At 35.1% G+C, this 9,209-nt stretch overlaps 1 long non-coding RNA gene across 1 annotated transcript; it reads right to left on the bottom strand.

The window, feature by feature from the left end:
- Positions 1–6,377: 6,377 nt before the first annotated feature.
- LOC104116408 (uncharacterized) lies at positions 6,378–8,496 on the bottom strand. The gene is made up of 2 exons (XR_011407821.1): positions 7,633–8,496; positions 6,378–6,829 (listed from the first exon to the last, which is right to left on the bottom strand). It is a non-coding gene; the product is annotated as an uncharacterized lncRNA (long non-coding RNA).
- Positions 8,497–9,209: the final 713 nt, after the last annotated feature.

Here is a 9,209-nt window from a genome sequence, read left to right as displayed (position 1 = left end):
CATTAACTTGAATTCTTGATTAGGATCTGCCCTATGCCTTAATATTTGCCAAGCACTGCTAACACTGAACTTGCCTGAAGGAGTTGGCATCCAGTATGGCTTATCCCAATAACCCTCACCGCCTTCATAGTGCACATTTAGCCTTATATGTTCTGCAATTTCCTCATTGAAAGTTTGATCTAGCAGCTGATCATCCTATGTTTTCCCTTGCCGCAGTTCTGCCACCTCCTGAAGACCTTCATTGATTGGAAAGTCTTCAGGTAATACATGATAAAGTGCACCGAATCCAGTCCAATTTTCATGCCAAATATTAGTTGTTCCACTCTTCAATTCCCATACAATCTCATGTTCTACTTCTTCCCTAGCATTCAGCATTTGTCTCCAAACATGAGACCCTCCCCTAAAATGCACCACAGTTGGTGGCTCCTTCTTGCAATACTTATTCCACATGAAATTAGACCACAAAGATTTTGTGGTCCTAAACCTCCACCATCGTTTAGCAAAGAGTGCCCTTGAGACATCATTTAAGGATCTAAAACCTAGCCCTCTTCCTCTTTAGGAAGGCAAAGATTTTGCCATGAAGCCCAGTGTCTGCTTCTCCCTTCTTCCTTTGTGCTCCAAAAGAACCTAGCAAAAGTCTTATGTAGATGCCCCAGGATGCTGTTTGGGGAATTAAGGACTGATAACATGTAAACTGGCATACTTTGCAACACACTAGAGATGAGTGTTGCCTTTCCTCCAAATGACAGCAGTTTTCCTTTTCATGAATGCAATTTAGCCTTCACCTTCTTGATAAGATCCTCATAATAGTCCTTCCTCCTTCTAGTGTAAAAAATAGGACACCCTAGATATGTGAAGGGGAATTGACCTCTTGCAAATCCTGTAATAGCTCCAACTGCCTAAAATAATCCATTAGCAACCTTTGAATACATGTAGTATGAACTCTTATCTTTGTTGATCATCTGACCTGATATCTTCTCATAGTTCCCCAACACTGCCATAATCTTGCTCAGAGAGGGAGGATGAGCAGATGCAAAGATTATTGTATCATCAGCATACGCCAAGTGGTTTAAAGAATCAGACTACTTAGGCATTCCAAATTCCACAAATGACTTGTCTTCAAAAAGCTTATTCAAAGACCTGGAAAGTACCTCAGCTGACAGAATGAACAATGTTGGAGATAGGGGATCCCCTTGTCGACTTAAAAAACCCTGAGGACTGCCCATTCACCAATACTGAATACCAGTTATTTGACATCAAGTTCCACACCATGTTGATGAATTGTTCAGAAAATCCCATCTTCCTTAGCACATGCTATTACTTCCATGAGACCCTATCATAGGCCTTAGCCATATCAAGCTTGATCACCACATTAGCTGGCTTTCCCCTTAACCTTATGTCAGTGATAATTTCTTGAGTCAATAAGATGTTCTCAAATATACTCCTACCCTTTACAAATCCGGATTGATTAGGAGCTATTAGAGATGGCAAAAAAATCTCCAATCTGTCATGTAACATCCTAGACCAAACCTTGTTAATGAAGTTGCTGAAACTAATAGGTCTTAAGTCAGAGAAGGTCTCAACTCTAGGTGTCTTGGGCAGCAACACTAGATTGGTATGAGTGATGGATTTAGGCAATGCAGCTCCTCCATAGATCCTCTTCTTTCAAACTAGATTGGTTTGAACAATCTTCCTCCAATCAGAATGTTAGACCTGTTTGAGTATTCTTGATAACAGCACTGATAGTGTGAGATTTTAGAATTAGAAGTTAGAAAGGGGGAGAATTGATTCGTATGAGGAAAGAAAACAAATTCAAGTATTGATAGTTAAAGCCTTGTTTAATAGTAAAAGAAGCAGTGAATCAATTAAGAAGAAGAAGAGTAAGAGGGAGGGAACGCAAACGAGGAATCTTACCGTTAAAGGATCCAAGATACAGTTCAAAGTAGAACAAAAAGGGCGAACCCTAAAGAGAATCTCAAAGTCCTCCACAAGCCACAAGGGTAGTAATATTAATATTCATCAAACTTCATTACAATGAAGAAGAAAACACTCCTTTATATAAGAGTAAATGGTGGCTGCCACCATAAAGAAAAAACCCTAAAAGAACATTCTAAGTTTCAAAGATAGTCAAACTAAATTAAATAAATTGAGTTTCTTAGGTGCATAGAAGATTACCCACACTTTGTTCAATGTAGTCAATATTGGATACTATCCATACTTTGTTCAATATAGTCAACATTGAAGACTACCCAGACATAGTTCAATGTAGCTAACATTGGCTAAGAAAGCATTAATGAAATATTCTAGAAACTAGGTTAAATTAACTAGTTTGGGCTGCTAAAGTTGTTTCTTGTTTGGGCTGACTTGGGCCCCATTCCACCTCCCTTTCGACTTCAATTTGGGCCTCCAAATAGTTGTATGTCTTGTCCAAAATGTCTTCGTTGGGCTAGAGCTCTTCTCCCACCATAAGACACCTTTTAATTGCGATCGAGGTATTAAAATCGAAGTCTCGAATTAGTTTCTTCTCGTTATACTTCAAAAAATAAGGGGTCTATCTGTATACGGTCGAAATCGGGCATACCTGATTTCGTTGGTAGGAGAATTGCCTCAAGGGTAACCTCATAATAGATCGGGCTCGAGCTCGAAGATAGAACATCAAGCTTGGATATCGAAGTATTCATTGAGATCGAGGCCAGCAACAATCGAGATCAAGCATGACTGACTTCGAGTAAAGCGTAATAACGGAATGGCGAGATATCAGTAACCAGTCGAAGATCACGGCGAAAATCCCGGAACAGATCAAATCAAAGCGGTTATTAGTGCCAATCATGGGATCTATTTCCGTTATTAGAGTTGTACCTTATTTAGGATTCCTCTATTATATAAAGAGGGATCCCATTCACTTGTAAGCGCGACAATCATTATTCACTGATAAGAATATACACATACGCTGCTATCTTTGTTTTACTTATTAATCATCGTTGTTTGTTCCATCCCTATTGTTCTTATTAACTAACCTCGAGACTATCTCGAATCGAGGTCGAGGCATTGTTTGCAGACCGGTTTGATTATTTTATTGTCCAATTTATCTATTTAATTCGTTGTTTATCAATTGGTACTGGTTTAAATCACATATCCTTAAAACCGCAATATAAGTTTAATTGTTACTCAATTTTTAGGGTAAACATTTCTCATATTAAAAATATTATTTAATCTTCTTAAAACTCTACAAACTTGCGACGTTCAAATTTGCTTTTACAAGTTCTTCTATCTTCAAAAAATCGTAGAGGTCATAGAAAATTTGAAATATTATTGCAAGCAATATGAATATAAATCAACACGTTATGGCTATTATGTCTGGATTTCTAAAGCAAAAAACAAGACCCTTATGAAGAAATTAAAATATGGCATCTATGGGCTTTTTTGGAGTAAGATTTTATCCTTTCTTTGACTTAGGCATGATGAACACTTCATTTTGAGAAATTACAACTTTTATTTTATTTTGTAACTCAAACATAACAAAATTTACTTAGTAATATGGAGTTCGCACACGCGTACCATAAGACTAGGACCTTAAAAAGCACGAACCTCTTTTGCGAATATTGTTCACCTTTTTTATCCTTTAAAATTAAATTTACATTTTATAAGATCGGAATTAGTTATTTTTTAAATATTTAGGAATTTAAAAATAATTTAAATATTTTTTATTAAATTATTCCTTACGTGATCTAGGTATGAAGTCCTAATATTTAGGACATTAAACTTTGTTTAAACTTTACCTTATTTAATCTTTACACAAAAATTAAAAACGACTAACTCTCCAAAATCAGCAACTAAACCACAAAATTTTACCACGTTTGCTCACCCCTATTCTTTCATTAAGGGTCTGTTTGGAAAGCCGCCTGATAATTGGAATTGGTGTAATTACTATGGTAGTAATTACACAGCCTAGTAATTACATAATATAGTAATTACGACGACCTGTTTGTTTGTCATAACGTAATTATAGTATAATTACAAGCGTACTGTCTGGTTGCACAAATATAATGTACAAAAAAAATATTTTTTTAATTTTAAAAAGAAATTAAAAAGTAAAATAAAATTAAAATTAAAATAATGGAAATAAAAAGTTATAAAGAAAATAAATTAAAATAAAAAAAAGGAAAGAAATTAAAAAGCAATTTGTGGTAATTAAACAGTGTAATTACCACCAATTCTCACCTCTCCCTTGAGAATTGGAGAGTGTAATTACACTCCTTCAATTACACACAATTTCATACTGATCAAGTAATTATTTGGCCAGATAAATATGCTAAACTGTATAATTATACCCAAATTCAATTCTTAGGTGGCTTTCCAAACATGTTTTAATAGAAAATACCATAATCCAATAAAATACTATACTTAATTAATGCTTTAGTAGGCGTTCAGTAACCATAATAAATAGGCCCGGCTTTTGAATATATTACTTTCTTATTCCACCATTAGTTTTGTTTATATATTATAATCGCTTGCATGATATGCAAATAATATTGCGCATTAACAAGAGATTTTGACAAAGTTAGCCGCTCGGCAAAAACTATAAATAGCCGCTAGCCCACAATTGCACATGTAGCCAAAAAAAAAAAAATTATGTTAACCACTGTGCCGCCCCTAGCCTCAGCTTTCTTATACAAAATTATAATTTACTATTAGGATAATTTCAGAGATTGACATCCCTTAAACTAGTTTTTAATATTACGTTTACTTTATTTATTTTAATTTTTTGTGTAATAATTCTTTTAACTTATTTTTTAGTAATGTAGATAAATAGGAGTATAAGATAAATGTACCCTTTTCTATATTAAACTCTTGCAATTGATAGATTCTATCAAACTAACGTATTTAACAAATTTTTTAAGGATAACAATCACAGTAACGGTCCAATCTATCAATAGTCAATATCTGCCACCCACCTACGACCACCCCGCCACCAAGAAAAGAGGAGAAAACAAAAACCAACAAACAAAAGCATAAATTTATGAAACATAAAGATATGAACTCTTGAATCTTTTTCTAGATAAGGGAGACAATTTATACATATAATTATACAAAATAAACTATCACTGTACAAAAATTATACAAAATAGACTGTCACTATACAATTTATATACAATAGACTGTCACTATACAAAATATATACAAAATAGACTGTCATTATACAAAAAATATACAAAATAGACTGTCACTATACAAAATATATACAAAATAGACTGTTACTATACAAAAAATATACTAAATAGACTGCCACTATATAATTTATATACAATAGACTATCACTATACAAAATAAACTGTTACTATACAAAATATATACTAAATAGACTGTCACTATACAAAATATATACTCCCTCCGTTCCAATTTATGTGAACATGTTTGACTGGACACGAAATTTAAGAAAAAATGGACTTTTAAAATTTATGATCCTAAACAAGTCAAAAGAGGGTGCAGAGTATTTATATGGTTATAAAAGTTTCTCATTAAGGGTAGAATTGAAAAATTAAGCTAAATTGTTTTCAAATTTAGAAAGGAATCATTCTTTTTGGAACGGACCAAAAAGAATAGGTTCACATAAACTGGAACAGAGGGAGTACAAAATAGACTGTCACTATACAAAAAATATACAAAATAGACATTTCGACCTATTAGATGTAATATGTTTGGGCCGGAGGGACATTTCGTGTCAATGGAGAAAATCATGGGCTATTAAACTTTTGATGGGCTATAGAGCGTCATTTTCTCCACTAACAATGCCACCTCCCCATAATGCAAGATAAAGCATAACAGGTGAGTGGCGCAGCAGTGACCGAATTGCTAAAAGGCTGCAGAGCAAAAGTTAGACCAACAGCAGATAAAGCCGGCGTAAGAAGAGGTTCAAGCACATGTTCACCGAATACAGGTACCTATCTCCCAAGTCCCACCAACACATACTGAATAAGTCCGCCCACCAACACCTTTGCCTCATGCTTTAATGAGCTCCATAAGAACTTGGACAAATTGAGCTCAGTTGCAGCTAAACTTGCCTACTGCGCTCATGCTCCCGGGACCAATGTAGGGAGAAGAATTTGCAGATAACATATTCTAGCCCCTTGGTTGATAAGGTAATAATAAACATTCCATCACTGCAGTATTACCAAGGAGACTGCTGAGCTTCCTCCAAACACTAAGCAAATCATTATGCTAATATGCTTGGCTTTAAATTCATGCGCTTGCAACTACGTAAGGGACATGCAATTTTTCCAAGTCAATAACAAAATGACATGTTATTGACTTGAAAATATGCAGCAAAGTTTCTTCATTACCTTGTCAGACTCCAAAGAACTAATAATGCAAGATAATGAGCTAGCAAAAGATTTATCTTAACTTCAAATTTAGACATTTGTCACTATTTCAATTTACATAAACTGCAAGTATGCTAGGCTTTTATATGGTTAGAGCAAAATCATATACTTGGTCAACTATACAAATACAAAATCAATACTCTAGCGTCATACATCACCAGCAGGAACCTGGCTACCATTACCTTGAAATCCTCCACTTCAACAACATTACGCCAACTTACTCAGTGGTAGCTGTAGCATTTAGGGAAAATGGGATGGTGCGAATGTCAGATTTACCAATCACACAGGGTGAAAACAAACTCTTGGATATGCTCCTTCAGGAAGAACCAAGAATTCATCGACATGTCCTTATCCTCATCCTCGACTAAGCTTTCTTCCTCTCCAACTTAGGAAACAGCTTGGGCTATACTCTCCTGGGGACGTTCTTTAATTATCTTCCTTGGTAGAGTCTGCAACAGAATGAATAAGAAATTTCAGGTCATCGCGGTACTCTTTTATCACTCAAAGCTTGAGAAATTTCAGGTCATTCCAGTAAACTTTTTATTGGTAAAGATTGTCAAAAGTTCATTTCACATTTTAAATTAAACAGGATAAGAAAGGAAAAAACCATCAATCTATAATTTAAAAAAAATGCAGCTTTGAAGAGTAGAGCGTGTTATTCTTCAGGAAAAGATCAACTTAAGTGGGCAAATAAGCATAGAAATTCTAGACAAGCAGCCAATCCATTCAATGCATCAACATTCAATTTCATTTTCATGAATTTAGACCTAAGAAAGTTAAAAGACTTCCTTTCAGATGACATTGAATGCAGGCAAAAAACCTCGAATGACTCGCGAACACTTGAATGCAAAACCAAGATCATAAATTGTTATTGAACACTTTGCCAAGAATGCCTGGGAGTGTAACAACTAACAAGCCTCAGAATGAACTTATTATAAAATTAATGGATCATTCCTCAAAAGGATGCATTTGTTAGAAATTTCGAGCTGCAAACTCCATTGCCAGCAGAACCTAAAAACAACTCTCATGATTTTTTTTATCAATGTTAAGTCTCCTCGAAATGCACTGAATTATGAATACGTTGTATCAAAGATTAAACATCCAAGAAGATCATGACTAACCAAGGTCTTAGCCACGTGAGCAACCCCCCCCCCCCCCGGGGGGAAAGAAAAGCCCCAAATGCCCAAACAAGACGGGCATTTAAACATTCTGCAAATAAGCAGGCACACATAGGTAAGAAATTGTATCAAACCTCAATAGTTCGTCCGCGATTGTCAAACAAAACGAGATTTTCAGGCAGTTCATTATCCGTAATGGTGCAATCACGTGGGGTCTCGAAGAAAGAAAGAGAAAACTGCTTAGAGACAACGCCAACATCAAAATAAATCAACCCAGAACTAGGAATATCTACACGGATCCCTTTGACAGCGAACCAAAGAAATAATTCCTGAGCCGCAACACCAGAAATGTTTAAAATCTGACCATAATTGAGGGTCCCACACACGGTGCTATCGTACCGTAAATGGGTTTCGAATTGGGCAGCACAAGATTGCGGTAGATGCACCTCGAAGTGTCCCGATGATGGATCCATTGAAAAATTGGTAATTCCTTTGGGTAAAAGACCAACAGGGAGGCCATGGGAGTTGAGAATGTCGTAAATGTTTTTTTCGTTTACAGAAATGGGGAAAGGTGAAGCTGACGATGGATGTGGGTTTATGAAGAGCATTGTGAAGAGAGTAAATATAGCGAAATGCATTGAGGCCATGGCGTCAGAGAGAGATGGCAAGAAGGAATTTCTTTTAGGGTTTTGGAAGAGAAATCATAGGATGCGAGGTGAAGGAATAAGGGCCTTTTTCTCTTCCTTTTTTGTTCCCCTTTTTATTATATGCACACATATTTGCATATTATAATTTTCTTCTCCTTTTTTAGTTTAAAATTTAAATTTGACCCCGGATTAGATTTGATTTTGAACAACTTTTTTAGAAAAAAAAAAAAAGTATTTAATTTTCCACCCAACTCCATTACTTTTTAGAATACTTTTTTCCCCCAAAAACAAAATTGCTCTCTAAAGCGAAACTATATTTATTGTTGGAACATTCATGTATATATGTTAATTGCAAACTTATTTACCACTTTTATAGAGACTCCCTCTTAATTACATTATATATATATATATAATCTTTTAAAACCAGAAGATCCCTTAATAATAGGCATAAAATATGTAATAATCACTCCACCTTTATCAGCTCCCCGCACCCACGACTCTTATCTTCCTCCGCTAACCCACCCCTGTAATTAGTTTTGGTTGGAATTTCAAATTGAAACTCAAATAAGAAAAGAAGAAGAAAAAGAAGAAAGAATACTCTATAAAATAAGTGTATTGTTTACCCTCGAATCGGATAATAATTAAATTTGTACGCGATTTTAAAAATACGTGGATTGATTCAACACAAATAATCAAGAATGTTAGATAAACGAGTTAAAGACAAAATAAACGACCAAACTAGTTATAATGTTATGGCCTAGCCCGAACCTAAGTTAAACGGTGAATTTGTCCTCGATTAGACCTTTGGTTCGAGCCCAGTTGTGAATAGAGAACAGAATAATCAAATAAGAACTTCTGCAGTAACTAAAAGGCAGAAAATGAATTTGTTATGCTTTGATTTGCGTGTTACAATATGTCTTACAAAAGAAAAACTTTCCCTTTATATAGTAGGAGAGTTTCATCCATAGTATAAGTCTAAAAAGGATAAAAATCTTCCTTTCTTGTTAATTACTGATCCGTAACCAACATCGAGCGAGATCCGCGCCGTGATATCCGGTTGGGTG

Source organism: Nicotiana tomentosiformis, chromosome 5, assembly GCF_000390325.3.
Source record: "Nicotiana tomentosiformis chromosome 5, ASM39032v3, whole genome shotgun sequence".
Taxonomy (NCBI): Eukaryota; Viridiplantae; Streptophyta; class Magnoliopsida; order Solanales; family Solanaceae; genus Nicotiana; species Nicotiana tomentosiformis.
This window is presented reverse-complemented; position numbering and strand designations above follow the sequence as displayed.